This window comes from Capra hircus, chromosome 22, assembly GCF_001704415.2.
Source record: "Capra hircus breed San Clemente chromosome 22, ASM170441v1, whole genome shotgun sequence".
In the NCBI taxonomy this organism is placed as follows: Eukaryota; Metazoa; Chordata; class Mammalia; order Artiodactyla; family Bovidae; genus Capra; species Capra hircus.
Genome location: NC_030829.1, coordinates 60,175,537 through 60,192,212, shown reverse-complemented (window position 1 = coordinate 60,192,212; position 16,676 = coordinate 60,175,537). Strand labels below are relative to the sequence as shown.

Sequence of the window (16,676 nt, the reverse complement as noted above, 5' to 3'; positions counted from 1 at the left end):
ACAGGTGATTCCTGAACATCCTGATCTCCAGGTCCCTTTTTAAATGAATTAACTGTCTCCCTCAGTGGCTCAGGCTGTGAAGAACCCACTGTGATGCGGAAGAGCCAGGCTCCATCCCTGGGCCAGGAAGATCCCCTGGAGAAGGAAATGGCAGCCCACTCCCATATCCTTGCTTAGGAAATCCCATGGACGGAGGGGCCTGGCAGGCTACAGTCAGGGTCGCAGAGAGTCGGACACGACTGAGCGACTGAAGCCCCCGATTTTCATGAGAAAGATTTTGAAGGGGACAGGGCTGCATCGGCAGTCAGCGCTGAGCCCACACGTCAGCCCAGAGATGCTGGTGAGATCTCAGCAGAGGACCAGAGGACAGCCTCCTGGCACCACCACGAGCGTGGTTATCACCCCAAAGACCCCCCCAAAGAGCCTCGGGGACCAGAGCTCTCTGGACCAACCACGAGGACCGCTGCGAGCAGGACCAGCCGCACGCCGTCTCTGAACCGCTGAGGAGGGGCTCCATGAGCACCGATGGAGAGGCTGGGCTCTGGCCCCGGGAGGCCAGGTCGGGGAGTCCACCGTGATGAGGGCCCTGGAGGAGAAGGGCTGGGGACAAGGGAGCCCTTGTGTTCGCTGAGTGACCCCTGCCACTGCCTCCAGTAACCCTGCCCCGGAGACAGCAGGACAACCGCTGCTTACCGGGTCGAGGAGAGGAGAGCCTGTCCGCTGAAATGCCTGCCCGGGAGAGGCCCCACCTGGGGCCCTGGCTGATGCTTGGCTGACTGAGCGGGAACCGCACTCCCCGCCCTCCCACTTCCAGCAGCACCGCGTTAGTCACAGAGCCTCCATGCATCGGCGTTCAGGTTAGCCCCGGGGGGTCACAGAGCCCCAGCTGGATGGAGGCCTATAGTGGACAGGCGGACGTCTCCCTGTTCTCTGACTTTGGGACTGGCCTTTGCTACCCGCCGTCTGCCTGCTGTGTGAATCTAAGGTCCATCCAGTGCCCCCTAAAGAGTTTCCCGGGCCAGAGCTGCCCTGCACCCGCCCCCCCCCCCATTCCCCAGCTCCCCGAGGCCACTCTCAGACATGCAGCAGAGCCTGCACCCAGGCGGCCAGGGCCAACAGGCCTGGGAACAGGCCGCCTTCTGCACGTTGGCCCTGCTCTGCCCTGGGACGAGGCCACAGCTGTGCCCTCAGCCAGGGCTTCTCTGCCCCCCACCTCCCTGTCCATCTGGAGCCGCGATAGACTCAGGGCTTCTCTCCTGTTCTCGCTGCCACGGTCTCCAGCAGGGCCGTGGCCAGCCAGGTGGACCCCCACCCACAGGCAGGACTCGGGCCCTGTTGTTGGGGAAGGCATGGCTCAGCTGGGAAGCAAGACCACCATCCCCCAACCAAAGGCAAACGGGACAGCACACCCAGGTCCCACCCAGCTAATGCAGGTGTGAGTACCGGGCAGTCAAAGCTCCCCTAAAGGGCCCAGGGCTGCTCTGATGATGCTGCCAGGGAGAGTGAAGGGTACAAGCGCCTTCATCTCTGAGCCTCAGTCTTCCCATCTGTAGAATGGGAGTAAGAGCGAAATCCGCGGTGGGCCTGCGGGGCACGATTCCCCGTGCTTAGGCCATCTGGGGCGGTCACTGGCCCCTGGGCCCAGGGCACGGCGGCGCTGCGTGCGACCAGTGAGCGCCTGGAAGAGGAGGGCTCACGGCGCTCCTCCGCTCCTCTCCTCCAGCGCCGGCCTGCACCCAGCCACGCAGAGGCTCCTTGTCCCTCCTTTTAATCACTAACTCTGCGCCCGGCCCGCCCTCCCCCGCTCTCCCCCGCTCTGAGGACTGTTATGAATGGAATGTTCCGACTCCAGCCGAGCGCGCAGGAATGCCCCGACCTCCCCAGGCCGGGCAACGCTTCGACGCTCCGCTCCGCCCCGCCCAGACTGACAGCTCAGGGGCGCCGCTGGGGGTGGGGCTGAGGGCGGCCGGCGATGCGCTGAGGAGACGGCAGACCCTACAGGTGCGACGCACAGAGGTCCATACCATCCCCACCGTGCTCCCCACAAATAAAGAGCAAGGGTGCTCGCACGCACAGCCATGCACTCACGGGCAAGAGGCTTGCACACACGCGCACACACGCACTGCAGTGGAGGGCTCACAGAGACCCCCCAAGTCCACCTGGAGGGAGGCCTGGCGCGAGCAGCCTCTCCTGGGCATACAGGCCAAAGGCAGCGGGCCCTGAAGTCCTGGACACCGAGTACACAGCCAGCGCCTCCAGACGAGGGGCACCCCAGTTCCTCTCTGACCCAGCCCAGCCCTTGCCCCTCTGGCCTGGATTCCGGGGCCCCAGGCCTCCTGGGAAGAGCTGCCCCAGAGGGTGCTGGGGGCCAGGCTTCTCAGGGGTGCAGTAACTGAGGTTTTGATGTTTGTGTCGAACTGCGATAGCGGGGCTAAGGAGAGGCAGCCACTACTTGAAATGGGGAAATGGGGCGCTGGGGGCCCTGGTCTGAGCCCAGGGCTTCGAGCTCCTGCCCAGCCTCTCATGGCCTGGCTGACGGCCAGCCCTCAGGCCCTGTGGCTCCGGCGCCTCCGTGAACACGGCTACGGCTGGACACCGTGTTCTCCCACGGGACACAGGGTAAACCACCTCTGGGCCCCATGGGAACCGGGCACCCTGCCAAACCCTCATTCACCCGTCCGCCACCCGTCCATTCATCCCCCCATTCAGCCATCCATCCAGGAGTACTTGCTGAGTGCCTTCTCATGCCGGACACCCCACCCCCTTCACTCGGCACACCCCAGTCCCCACCCCCACCCTCTGCAATGGTCCAGCTCCAAGATAGGCATTGTTTGGCCTTGCTGTGATTTTCAAACCTTTGATTTCCTAGAAAAACCCAGATTTCTGCCTTTTTGGAAAAATGGGTAAAGTGTGACATCAAGCCTACCCAGACACCGCCTTCTGACAGCCCAGGGGGTGGCAGGGCCCCCAGCCGAGGCAGGACACCCCCTCGCTGTCAGAGCAGGGACATGCATGCCCCCCCGCCCGCAGTCAAGGCAGGGACACCCCCCGCAATCAGGGCAGGGACACCCCCTACAGTCAGGGCAGGGACAGTCCCCACAGTCAGGGCAGGGACACCCCCTACAGTCAGGGCAGGGACACCCCCACAGTCAGGGCAGGGACAGCCCCCAGTCAGGCAGGACCCCCACAGTCAGGGCAGGGACAGCCCCCACAGTCAGGGCAGGGACAGCCCCCACAGTCAGGGCAGGGACACCCCCAGTCCTGGAGGGACCAGACAGACTCCCCTGATTTGGAACCCTGGGCAGACGTGTTTTCACCGTGAGGCAGGCAGGGAGCCCACGTGCTTCGGGAGAGAAGCCAGTGGGAATCACGAGCCTCGGATTCTTCACAAATGACTGCAGCGTGAGACATCTCAGGCGCTGAGCTCGCGTGAAGCCGCACGGAGCGCTGCCCTCTGCCGTCAGCGGCGCACCCCCCCCCAGGGCTGCCGCACAGCCAGGCTTCGGATGAGGGGCGTCCACCCCAGTGGCTCTGACCCCACGGAGCCCCAGGCACTGCCTGCCTGAGTCGCTGATGACACCTGCCCACGTTTCCGTATTTCAGGTCATCCTCTGCTTTCATCAGGGGATGTCTGGTTGCAAGCTGAGGTCTGGAGCCCAAGTGAGGGACCCAGACACGTCCCCCAGCCCCAACTACCCCCACTGGTTCAGGCCCGGCACCTTCACATCTGTTCGTCTCTTTGTCCTGATAATGAGAAAAAGTGCTACCAGACGTCTGGACGCCTGCACAGCTGTCCTGCCGGCGGTCAGGGTGATGCAGCTGGGTGGGTCGGCTACGTCCCCCTCTCACAATACAGCGCCTGAAGAAGTCTGCCAGTTTCCCTGACGTCCCATGTCTGTGTCCTCACGCCTGGGCCACAGGCCCCTTGGAAACTGGACTCACGTCCCAGCCACCTGTGGTCCCCTCCCTCCCCTGGCCCTAGGGCGGGCCTGCCCCTCTACCCATCCCACGATGCTGGTGGGTGGTGTGAGACCAGTCACTCGTGGTGCATCTTGGCCTGCAGCTTTCCTGAACCCACAGTCGGCGCCAGGATGAACACGGTGCTGACTCCCTCCCAACACACAGGGGACGGAGGAGACCCCAGAAAGGGGAGGCATATTCCTGAACTGACGAGGATTTTGAGTAAGTTCATATGGCCAAAGCTTTGGTCTTTCCAGGAGTCATGCATAGATGTGAGAGTTGGACCATAAAGAAGGCTGAGCGCTGAAGAATTGATGCTTTTGAACTGTGGTGCTGGAGAAGACCCTTGAGAGTCCCTTGGACTGCAAGGAGATCCAACCAGTCCATCCTAGGGGAGATCAGTCCTGAATATTCATTGGAAGGACTGATGCTGAAGCTGAAACTCCAATCCTTTGGCCACCTGATGCAAAGAACTGACTCATTGGCAAAGACCCTAATGCTGGGAAAGATTGAAGGTGGGAGAAGGGGACGACAGAGGAGGGGAGAGTTAGATGGCGTCGCGAACTCAATGGACGTGAATTTGAGCAAGCTCTAAGAGACAGTGGAGGACAGAGGAGCCTGGTGGGCTGCAACCCATGGGGGTCCCAGAGTCCGACACAACCTAGCGACTGAACAGCAACGATGGGAAGGTGGAGTTGGCCTGGTGAATTCCGCTGCAGACCTGTGCTTCCTTATGGGCTAAACTTCATCCTGAACACGTGGACTTCGTGTGAAGTTTTTATAGGAAATCTCTAACTTTTCATGCCATCAAAACCTTGGTGATGTTACTTCTTTTACAGCACTGTACTCTCATGCTTCTCGCCTAATTTCGGCCTGGAGAGCTCAGCCCGCCCCCTGCGCAGGCCCTTCTCTGCTCGGAGACTCTGGCGTTGGAGCGGGGCCTGGCCGGGTGGCCGTGCAGGAGGAGAGAGTGGCCACGGGCACCGGGAGGCCAAAGCGAGGGCTGGGACACCTCAGGGCCGCGCTCCGGGCAGGAGGGTCTCCTCGGACCCTCCCCCGCTGGCCCTCAGGCCTGGGAGGCAGCCAAGAAAGCCCTGGAAATGCTGGTTCTCGTGCTGGCCAGGTGCTGAGGTGATGTAACCTGTCTCTGTTGTGCAATGGGATGACAGGGCCTCCAGGGAGGGCAAGGCACGCACGGTCTGTCTGTCAGTCTAGCAAACGGGGCCTCAAACTTACTTGCAGGCGATGAGGCTCTGAGAGCCCAGGAGAGCATGGCTGGGAGGAGGCAGGGCACCCTCCTGAGTGCCTCTCCTGAGTGCTCCTCCTGAGTGCTCCCACTGAGTGCCCCTCCTGTGCCCCTCCTGAGTGCTCCCGCTGAGTGTCCCTCGTGAGTGCTCCTCTTCGGTCCTCCTACTGAGTGCTCCCCCTGAGTGTCCCTTATGAGTGCTCCCCCTGAGTGCTCCTCTGTACACCGCTGTCTCTGGTGGAGCAAGTGCAGCCAGCCAGCAGCAGGTCTCCATCCTGGGGGATCTGGGGGCCCCCCAGGGGCTCCCCCATGCTGGGTGGCACACTGACCCATCGCAGAGGCACGTGCTGACTGAGCCAGGCCAGCCACTCACAGGTGTCTTCCGTGGGACCTTGGACCTGTCCACCCAGACCCTTGAACATGACCCTGGGGGCACCGCCTCCCGCCCCAGAGGTCTCCAGCAGAACCAGATTCCGAAGGGTCTGCTGCGCGCCACTGCCCCCTTCTGGCCGGTCCGCCCGCGGGTCTGGCTCTGGTCTGGTCTGCAAGCGAGGGCTCGGGGGACTTCCCCGCGAAGGGATGAGGCCAGGGTGGCTTGTAGTCCCCTCTGTTGTTATTTCTACGAGGGTCTTGGCAGGGGAGGCCCGTGCCCTGCACCCTCCTCCCTGTGTGCTCTCTCTGCCCTTCTCCTTCACCAGGGACCGTTCTTGCAGTGTCCTGTGTCCTTGCAGTGTCCAGCGCTGTGAGACCTCCCAGGGCCTCAGTTTCTCCATCTGTAACCTGGAGCTCCAGGAGTTGGTGATGGACAGGGAGGCCTGGCTCTGGGAGGACCCTCAGGGGTCACCAGCATTCCTCAGCCTCCCCAGACGGCTGCAGCCACCATGAGGTGTGCAGAGGCTCTGAAAGGGCTTGAGTGCAGTGAAAGCTGAGCGCCAAAGAATTGATGCTTTTGAACTGTGATGTTGGAGGAGACTCTTGAGAGTCCCTTGGATTGCAAGGAGATCCAACCAGTTCATCCTAAAGGAAACCAGTCCTAAATATTCACTGGAAGGCCTGATGCTGAAGCTGAAACTCCAATCCTTTGGCCACCTGATGCAAAGAACTGACTCATTGGAAAAGACCCTGATGCTGGGAAAGATTGAAGGCAGGAGGAGAAGGGGACGACAGAGGATGAGATGCTTGGCTAGCATCACCCACTTGACGGACATGAGTTTGAGTTGGTGATGGACCGGGAGGCCTGGCGTGCTGCAGTCTGTGGGGTCGCAAAGACTCAGACAGGACTGAGCAGCTGAACTGAGCACGCACGCTTTTATTCACTTCTGTTTCTCTCGTAGTTTCTTTGTATCGTTGCTCAAAGGGGCGTTTGTCCACGTGTAAACGCTGCAGGAAAGGGTCCCAGGCGCCACCTCTGTCGTGAGGGGTCCACAGGTGCTGTCTCAGCGGGAGACATGGTTTGGGAGGGGGTGATCTGCAGAGAGGAGGGCAGAGGAAGGGGGGTTGCCCCCCCAGGAGCCCCACAGGGGAGTGGGTCCTGGACCCACGGGGTCTGCAGGCACATGGGGCAGCCCCGGCAGGGACCTTGGCCTCAGGGGACAGCGCACCCACCAGGGCTCCAGCGAGGCGGGGGAAGCCGCCCCGACACCCTGCTCTCCACCATCCTGGAAGCCAGCCCCAGCTGACCCAAGCCCCTGGAAGCCTGGAAGATATTTTTGCTGTCCTCTTCCTCCTCTTCTTTTCCCCGCTGTTCTGGGTCTCGGCTGCTACAGTCAGGCCTTCTCCAGTTGTACCCTTTGCTGCGGTGCACAGATGTCTCATCGCAGCAGCTGTCCCTGTTACAGAACACAGGCTCCGTGGTGTTCAGGCTCCAGCAGCCGCAGCTCCTGGGGTCTAGAGGACGAGCCACACCCTTGAGGCACACAGGCTCAGCTGCGCTGCGGCGTGTGTGACCTTCCCCGACCGGGGACTCGACCTGCCAGCTCCTCGTCTCTGTCCTGTGGGCCCGGGAGCCCTGCCGTCTCCTCGTCTCTGTCCTGTGGGCCCGGGAGCCCTGCCGTCTCCTCGTCTCTGTCCTGTGGGCCCGGGAGCCCTGCCGTCTCCTCTCTATCCTGTGGGCCCGGGAGCCCTGCCGTCTCCTCCTCTCTGTCCTGTGGGCCCGGGAGCCCTCCCGTCTCCTCTCTATCCTGTGGGCCCGGGAGCCCTGCCGTCTCCTCGTCTCTGTCCTGTGGGCTCCCTTACTGAACATCATCATCTTTTTGACGACTGATATGTGAGTTTTTATACCTAAATGCCATCGAGTCCCTGTATTCGTTTCCTGGGTGGATGAGAACAGAAATGACCTGTCTCTGTCCTGAGACTCGAAATCCGCGGTCAGCGTGCTGGCGGGGCCTGCTCCCTCCTCGCCTCTTCCTGCTGTGGGCAGGTGGCTGGCGACCTGTGGCCTTCCGTGGCTTGAAGACGCATTGCCCTGACCTTCCATCAGGTTGTGTGCACGCAAGCTTCTTCTCTGCGTGTCTGTCTCAGCATCCAATTTTCTTTATAAGAACCCCAGGTCTGGGGTTGGAGCCTGCCCTGTGACTTCACTTTAACTAGATTGCCCCTGTAAAGAACCCACCTCCAAGCAAGGCCATGCCGTGAGGCGCTGAGGGCTAAGACCTTAGCTTGTGGGGCAGACACAACCCAGGCCACCCACTCTGCAAAGTTTGTGTTGGTTGTTAGTTTTTTCACCAGTGACGTCTCCCTCTTTTAATATTCGTGGTGCTTTTTAACATGAAAACTCACATTCTCTACAGTTGAATCTGTCTTTCCTTTCTGACTTCTGAGGCATGAAATGCTTTTCACTGGTTTTAGAATGATGACTGTATTTCCTGTGGTTGCGGTTGAGCCATTAAGTCCTGCGCAACTCTGCGCCCCTGGCCTGCAGCTCACTAGGCCCCCTTGTCCTCCACTGTCTCCCGGAGTTTGTTCAAACTCACGTCCATTGAATCAGTGACGCTGTCGAACTGTCGCAGCCTCTGCTGTCCTCTTCCTCTTCTGCGTTCAGTCTTTCCCAGCATCAGGGCGTTTCCAACAGGCTGGCTCTTCTCTTCAGGTGGCCGAAGCGTTGGAGCCTCAGCATCAGTCTTTCCAGCGAGTATTCACGGTTGATCTCCCATAGGATTGATTGACTGGTTTGATTACTGTGTGTCTTACTGAAATTATTTCTTAGTTTGTCATGTTTAAATACGCAGCCCTTCTAGAAATGAATGTGTGGGTGGTACAGAAGCAGCTCCTGAGTTAAGCACAGTCGCACACTTCTCACGAGCGATGTTAGTTCTTGCCACCCTGAGGAAGGAAGCGGCTCCTAACTGCCTCTTAATTAGCAAGGAGACGGCCCCTCCAGGGACCCAGTAAATCTCACTATTATCTCAAGTCTGGTCTTTTTCTGCTTCTCTTTCAGGCTTCACAGCTGAGAAAGTGCCCACAGACCCCTTCCTCTGCAGGCGGCTCCCTTGGCAACGCAGTGGAAGCCTGAGGAATGAGCAGTCCAGCAAGCAGTGCATTAGACGGTCAGCCAAGGGCCGTTAGCGTCCTCGGCCTCCACCTGGGGGAGCAGTAAGGAGGCTCCCATTTTCACAAGTGTGCACAGACACACTCCCGTGCGCACACGCATGTTACAGTCATAGATGAAACACCAAATTTAAAAAGTGTAGCTGAAATCCATCTGCATGCTCTTCTTGTTTTGAAATGGACAACGGGTAGAACGACACGTCCATCTCCTTCCTTGCCCAAGGCCCTGCCTCTTCTCTTTGTCTTTCTGCGTTCTCTGAAATTTACGGGCAATGTTGGTTGACAGCCCAGGTCTTCAATACCGTGTCTGCTGATAATCTTCAAGTCCCGTCGTAGGCTGGCGGCACACTCCTGGGGAAGCAAACCCTGGCCTGAGCTCATGTCAGCTGTTCACACTCCTCAGGTGCACACCTGGGTGAGCACACCTGCCTGCTGAGGTTCCCGTGTGCTTGATTTCGGGGTGTCCTGCCCCCCAGGGTGCACCCCAACATGTGTGCACACAAGGTGGCCTTGAAGAACCAGGAGAGCTGCTCCCAAGGGTCTCGGCCGAGGGCCTCTGCACTCTCAGCTCATCACACACTCAGGCTCTCTGGCTGGAGAGAGGAGCCTCGGCAGTCAGTGGCAAAAATTGGGTCGGGTTTTGGAATAAGGCTACTTGTTACCGAGCACTAACTCGGAAACTGAGCCGTCGTCTCTCTCCAGACAATCCCCTCTCTAGAGCTGGGTCTCTCACAGGAGCCATTTCTGGCAGCATCTTTAGCTTCTCATCGCCTTCACATTCTGGTGAGCAGCATGCTTCCTCCTGCACACCTCCGCCACTGTTCCCCGCTACAGGTCCACCCGGCTCACACCAAATCCACCCGGCTCACACCAAATCCACCCGGCTCACATGACAAATCCACCCGGCTCACACCAAATCCACCCGGTTCACACCAAATCCACCTGGCTCACACGACAAATCCACCCGGCTCACACCAAATCCACCTGGTTCACACCAAATCCACCTGGCTCACACTGCAAATCCACCTGGCTCACACTGCAAATCCACCTGGTTCACACCAAATCCACCCGGCTCACACGACAAATCCACCCGGCTCACACCAAATCCACCCGGCTCACGACAAATCCACCCGGCTCACACGACAAATCCACCCGGTTCACACGACAAATCCACCTGGCTCACACTGCAAATCCACCTGGTTCACACTACAAATCCACCTGGTTCACATGACAAATCCACCTGGTTCACACTGCAAATCCACCTGGCTCACACCAAATCCACCCGGCTCACACGACAAATCCACCTGGCTCACACCAAATCCACCTGGCTCACACCAAATCCACCTGGCTCACACCAAATCCACCCGGCTCACACGACAAATCCACCTGGTTCACACCAAATCCACCCGGCTCACACGACAAATCCACCTGGTTCACACCAAATCCACCTGGTTCACACCAAATCCACCTGGCTCACACCAAATCCACCTGGTTCACACCAAATCCACCCAGCTCACACGACAAATCCACCTGGTTCACACCAAATCCACCCGGCTCACACGACAAATCCACCTGGTTCACACTACAAATCCACCTAAAATGTACGATTTTTGCTTGCTTGCTGAATTCCAGAGTTGCTCATCTCCAGCTACCTCCTGATCCCTTCAACCTAGCAGGTCTGACGCTGGAAACAGAAGCCCCCCGGCAGTGTAGCTGGTGCCATGGGTCTGCCTAACCCACAGGGATGCAAGTTCTGGAGCTGTGCCTCACACTCACTTTTCCAGAAAATGAGGAGAGAGAACCCACACCATTTGGAAACCCCAAGACCATTTTGGAGGTTTGGGGACACATTTTGAGGTCTTTCTAGAGCTTTTCTTAAAAAATGCACTACATACACATTTCCTTATTTGGTATTCTTTTTAAAAAATATTCTATTTCTTGGTTGTGCTGGGTCTTCACTGCTGTGCACAGGCTTTCTCTAGTTGTGGCGAGTGCAGGCTACTCTCTTCCCATGAAGCACAGGCTCTGGAGGTGGGGTGCAACAGTTGTGGCGCACAGGCTTAGCTGCCCCACGGCATGTGGGATCTCCCCAGACCAGACATCAAACCAAGGTCCCTGCCCTGTCAGGCAGATTCTTACCCACTGTGCCAGCAGGGAGCCCTCATGTGATATTCCTGATGGTCAGCTGACCTTGTAGCACCACCGTGCCCACGGCACAAGTGAGGAAGCTGCAGCACCCGGAGGCAGAGTATCAGCGATGTCTCACTGCTGGCCAGCAAGGGGACTGGCCGTGGTTTCTGTTCACGGGCCAGAGCTGGTCACTGGCTTCTGCTAAGGACAAGAGGGCAGGAGGGGCTGTGGTTGGCAGAAGGCACAAATCCCATGTGACAAGGTGATGAAGTTTTACACGTACGTGGACAGTTATGTGATGCACATTGGTGTGAGGGCACCCAGACCCAGACACACAACCCCCACCCAGGTGCCTGTGCCAAGGGAGCTGACCCACACATCCACTCCAGTGCCCGCTGTGTTGGTCGGTTCTGCTTGGTTTTGTATTTTATTTAATGGACTCAGCTGTTATCATATGAGTGAGAATTCAAGATGATGCCTGTGTGTGAGTGTCCGACTCTTTGCAACCCCCTGGACTGCAGCCCACCAGGCTCCTCTGTCCGTGAGATTCTCCAGGCAAGAACACTGAAGTGGGTTGCCATTTCCTTCTCCAGGGGATCTTCTGGACCCAAGACTCAAACCCGCATCTCTTGAGTCTGCTGCACTGGCAGGCGGGTTCTTTAACACTAGCACCACCAGAGACAGGCCGCGCCTGTGAGGTCCCCCGTGCTGGCTCGCGTGAAAAAGGGAGGGCGGGAGTGGCCTGGCGGGCAGAGCTCATCAGGGCGGGAGGCGGTGCCTCACAGACCTGAGCGTCCCAGCCACTGAGGGCCCCAGGGATGGAATCCTTCCAGGACCCACAAAGGCCTCTCCCCTGTGGTTGACTCCGGAGCTCCCAGGCAGGAAGGCGCGCGTCCTGGGAGGCAGCCCTTTTGAAATCGGGGCAAAATGGCTGGCTGCAGGCCCGGAACCTCGGCCACATGGTGCGCAGGCAGACAGGATGGCGGGAGCAGGGGGCGGGGGCGGGGGCTCCGGTGTGCGTGAGGGGTCGTCGCAGTGCCTGGAGGAGTGGGCAGCCCCCAGTCCCTCAGGCCCAGAGCAGGCAGCCCTTGGAGGAGCCCTGGGCTCCGGGGGCAGCCTGTGGCAGGCGGTTTTGGGGGGTGCCGGCTGGGCCCCTCCCCCAGCCGCCCCACGTTCCCGGCCCCATTGTTTTTGCAGCAGGACAAGCAGGCTGTCCTCGGCCCCTCTGGAAGGGCGGCCGCGGAGGACCGGCCAGGGCCGCAGGACTCTCCCGCATTCAGATGAGCACGGAGCAGCTGGGCCAAGTCCTGCGTGAGTCTCAGCCCCAAGTGTGACTCCAGGCTGGGTTTTCGGGGCTGGGGGAGGAGCGCCGGTGTGGGGTGGGTGGCGCACGGCGGAGCCCCGGTGTTCCGTGTGCCCTCTTCCCCTTTAATTAAGGTTTTGGAGATTATAGGTTTGCAAAGTTCAGAATCCAAAGGATAAGCGTGTGCACTTGCGAAGCCTGATCCTCTGCGCCCCCTGCTGGCTCGTGATCGGCTCTGCAGTTCGTCCTGACAGGTGCCCACTGTCCTCCTGGTTCTCTGGGGGGGGTGGGGGGGGTGTCGGAGAAACACCTCCGGCCCTGGGTGTATCCACCGTGTTTTGCAGAAGCAAAAGCTGCACCTCAGGGGCGTGTCCTACCGCACAGGATATCTGGTGTCGGGGCGCTGCGCACACGCGTCCTGCTGGAAGGGGCAGGGGCGGGCCACGCTGAGGTCTACCCTGGACTCCAGGAAGAGGGACCAGAGCTGGTGACTCCTGTGGCTCAAGGTCTGGGGTGGTCAGGGTCAGAGTCAAGGAGGGCCAGAGGAGCTCTGGTGGGGAGGATTTTTAACTCTTCCTTTACCCATCTCCAGCTTGTTTCGCAGTTTGTGCTGAGCACGTGTTACTTCGGTGGGGAACCTGTAGCCTTTGTGTGACTTCTATGCAGATCTTCTGCGCCCGGCTTCATGGGGCTTGGCAACCGCACAGCCTGTGTAGCTGCCACTCCAGGGAGCGTAGGGTGTTTCTGTCATTCTAGAAAAGCCCCCCAGTGCCCGTCCAGCCAATGCGCCCCATCCCAGGCAGCCGCTGTCTGACTGACCGGCAGAGCCTGCAGTCCATGGGGTCTCGGAGTTGGGCCCCACTGAGCGACTGAGCACGCGTGCACGTGTGGCTGACACCGACGGTCGGGACAGGAGGAGCCACGAGCACCGGCCTGTCCACGGTGACCTGGGCCTCCCCGGTCCACCTGGCCTGCAGGTGGTGTCTCCTTGTCTGCTGCCCTCCGGGGCCTCGCCATGTCCCTCTGCACCCTCAGCTCCCCTGGTGTCCTCGTACCTGTGGCTGCCCATTCGGCTTCCTCCACTGCGCCCACTGGGCTCTCTCCTGACTGGCCCAGACTCGCCCACCTGCTGGGCTCCCCACCCTCCTCCTTCCCTCGCTGCTCTGGAGCCAGACCTGGAAAGACAGCATCCACCGGCCTCTTGGCCCTGACATACGTCACCCAACCCGCAGAGTGCTGGAGGGAGATGGAGCTTGTGAGGAGAGTGGCCAGATGCTCCAAGCAAGGATACTGGAGTGGGCAGCCATTCCCTTCTCCAGGGGATTTTCCAGACCCAGGGGTGGAATCTGGGTCTCCTGCATTGCAGGCAGGCTCTGTACTGTCTGAGCCACCAGGGAAGCCCTTTGAAAAAAATCAATCCTGGTCAAATAACACAGAATGTACCATCTTAACCACGTTTAAGCCTCCAGGTCAGTGGTATTAAGTGCGTTCACGTTGTTGTGCAGTGACGACCACCATCCAACCCGATTAACGCTTCACTTTGTAAAACAGTCACTTTGTCCCCATTAAACACCAGCTTCCGCTCGGCTCCCCCAGCCCTGGACCCCACCATCCAACTTTCTGTCACTATGAATCTGCATGCTCCTGGGGCCTCGTGTAAGTGAAATCACTTGCTTGCCTTGCTTGTCCTTCCATGACTGACTTGCTGCACTGAGCGCAGTGTCTTCAAGTTTCCTCCATGTCGTGGCATACCGGGGCTTCCTTCCGTTTTAAACCTGAACAGTATTCTGGGAAATTGATTACTTTTCAGATGTTCTTACTTTGCAAAATAAAAAGTTAGCCACCCAATGTCAGTTGCCCAAATGCCTATGAAATGGCTCTTCCAGCCACCACTGGACCTCAGGGGAAGCAGACTCCCCTTGTGTGCAGCTTCTAAGGGATCAGCCAGCCTCCACAGACGAGTCAGGCTTCCTAGAGACCACCTCTTCTCTGTGCCCCGCCCACACCCCCCCACACACGCCCCACCCACGCCCCACACACGCCCCCGCAGGCCCCACCCACTCACGTGCCCATTTATCCCACACAGGCGCCCCGGCCACACACGGCCCCACACACGCCCCACACCACGCCCCACACACGCCCCCGCAGGCCCCACCCACGCACGTGCCCATTTATCCCACACAGGCAGCCCGCCCACACACGCCCCACACACGCCCCACACACGCCCCCACACACGCCCCCGCAGGCCCCACCCACGCACGTGCCCATTTATCCCACACAGGCAGCCCGCCCACACGCCCCACACACGCCCCACACACGCCCCACACACGCCCCACACCCGCCCCACACGCCCCCACACACGCCCCCCACGCCCCCAGCCCCACCCACGCACTGCCCATTTATCCCACACAGCGCCTGCCCACACGCCCCACACACGCCCCACACACGCCCCACCCGCCAGCACCCCCCCCACCCCCCCACACCCCCCCCAGCCCCACCCACGCACGTGCCCATTTATCCCACACAGGCGCCCGCCCACACGCCCCACCTGCACTCTTACTTTTCTCTCCATCTGGAGCCTTGCTCTGCTTCTCTAACTCAACTCCCCCAAGTCCTGCCAGTCCTTGTCCCCTCTGAGGGCCCCAAGGGCCCCAGGCCCCTCTCCTGACCTTCTCCTCCCTCATCACGGCAGCCCCCAGCTTTCGGTTTCTGCCCCCCTCACTGGACTGACAGCACCTCCAGAAGGGACACTGCGCCCCACCTCCCAAGCTGCCCAAGTTCTCATTTGTTCCCTGTGATGAGCCCTGGGGTGGGGGCTGCACCTGCTGGCCGGGCCCTGTCCCAGACCTGGAATCTGACTCTCCGGAGGGATCAAGAGGCCCCCGTGCGAGGCCTTCACAGGAGAACAGCTGTGCATTCTGCGGGCCTCGGCCCACTCTCCAGAAACACCTGATTGCATTTCCAGGTCGCTGGGTGGACCCTGGTTCAAGCCTGGAGCTGCATGAAGGCTCCCTCCGACATCACCTCTCTGTGCTATGGTTGGAGGGCTATGCCCCCCTCCCCCAGTTCATATGTTGACTCCTAACCACAAAGGTGATGGTATAAACGGGGAGCCTTCAGGAGGTGACCTGGTCATAGGGTGGAGCCTTCAGAGTGGGATCGGCGCCCTCATATAAGAACCCCAGAGCGCCCTCGCTGCCTCTGCCATGTGAGGACTCAGAAAAGGGCCCTCACGGGACCAGGCTGGCACCCTGACCATGGACCTCCAGGCCCCCAGCAATGAGTGGAGTTGTTGTAAGCTGCCCAGCCTGTGGCATTGTGTCCCCAGCCTGAATAAGGCAACATGTAAAATCACACGTTGCCCATCGCAAGGGAATACCGCAGGAAGCCATCCTGAATTGTCGGTTCCCCCTGGGGGCTGGCATCTGGTGCCGCTGTGAGTAACTCACAAGGTGGGTAGAAGCAGGGCGGGGAGAGGGGAAGGCAGAAGGGAGCCACAGCACGCCCCTGAGCAGGAGGCCTTAGGACCCGGCCAGGGGGAGCAGCGGCCAGAGCTGGAAGGGAGATGGGTCACGCGGCCGCCTTCTGAGGCCACACACCCGCCGAGTTAATGTTTCCTCCCAACACACACACAGCACTGGCTCCCGAATTCCTAGAGGACTGCTGAATCATCCTTACACAACAGAAAGAGCCTCCATCGGGTCACCCGTCCACCTGACTTGAACCAGACTCTCCCTCTAAGCTGCCCCCAGACTGCCCCTCACCCATAACGAAGGCTGAGATAGCCCTCACTGTACTATCCGCACCCCAAACCACCAACTCCCGCCCCTGGCCACTGCGGGCTGAGATCATCCATCTACGCTCACCCCTCTTGGATGCAAGCCCTGCTTAGGGTTTTGGGGTACACAGCTGACTGAGACCCTGTCTCCACCTCAGGGGTCTTCCTGTTGTGAAGAGACAAGCCTGTGGAAAAGGGCATTATGGTGTGATCTGTGCTAACATTAAAAAAAAAAAAGCTAAGATCATGGCATCTGGTCCCATCACTTCATGGCAAACAGATGGGAAAAAAGTGGAAGTGACAACCGGTTTTATTTTCTTGAGCTCCAAAATCATTGCAGACAGTGACTACAGGCCTGAAACTAAAAGTTGCTTGCTCCTTGGAAGGAAAGCTATGACAAACCTAGACAGCATTATAGAAGCAAAGACATTACTTTGCCGACAAAGGTCCGTCAGTCAAAGCTATGGTTTTTCCAATAGTCATGTATGGATGTGAGAGTTGGATCATAAAGCTGTTTAGTGTGTCTAATTCTTTGCGACCCCATGGACTGTAGCCCACCAGGCTCCTCTGTCCATGGGATTCTCCAGGCCAGAACACTGGAGCAGGTAGCAGTTCCCTTTTCCAGGGGGTCTTCCCAACGCAGGGATGGAACCCAGGTCTCCTGCGTTGCAAGCGGATTCTTTACTGTCTGAGCCAACAGGGAAGCCTTAAGA

General features: G+C 59.4%; 1 long non-coding RNA gene across 2 annotated transcripts; it reads left to right on the top strand.

The window, feature by feature from the left end:
- On the top strand, positions 11,663-14,033 carry LOC106503466. Of its 2 annotated transcripts, XR_001297156.2 has the most exons (4): positions 11,663-11,844; positions 12,080-12,193; positions 12,336-12,439; positions 12,530-14,033. It is a non-coding gene; the product is annotated as an uncharacterized LOC106503466 (long non-coding RNA). The 2 variants fall into 2 exon arrangements; XR_001917049.1 differs by having other exon boundaries at positions 12,080-12,439.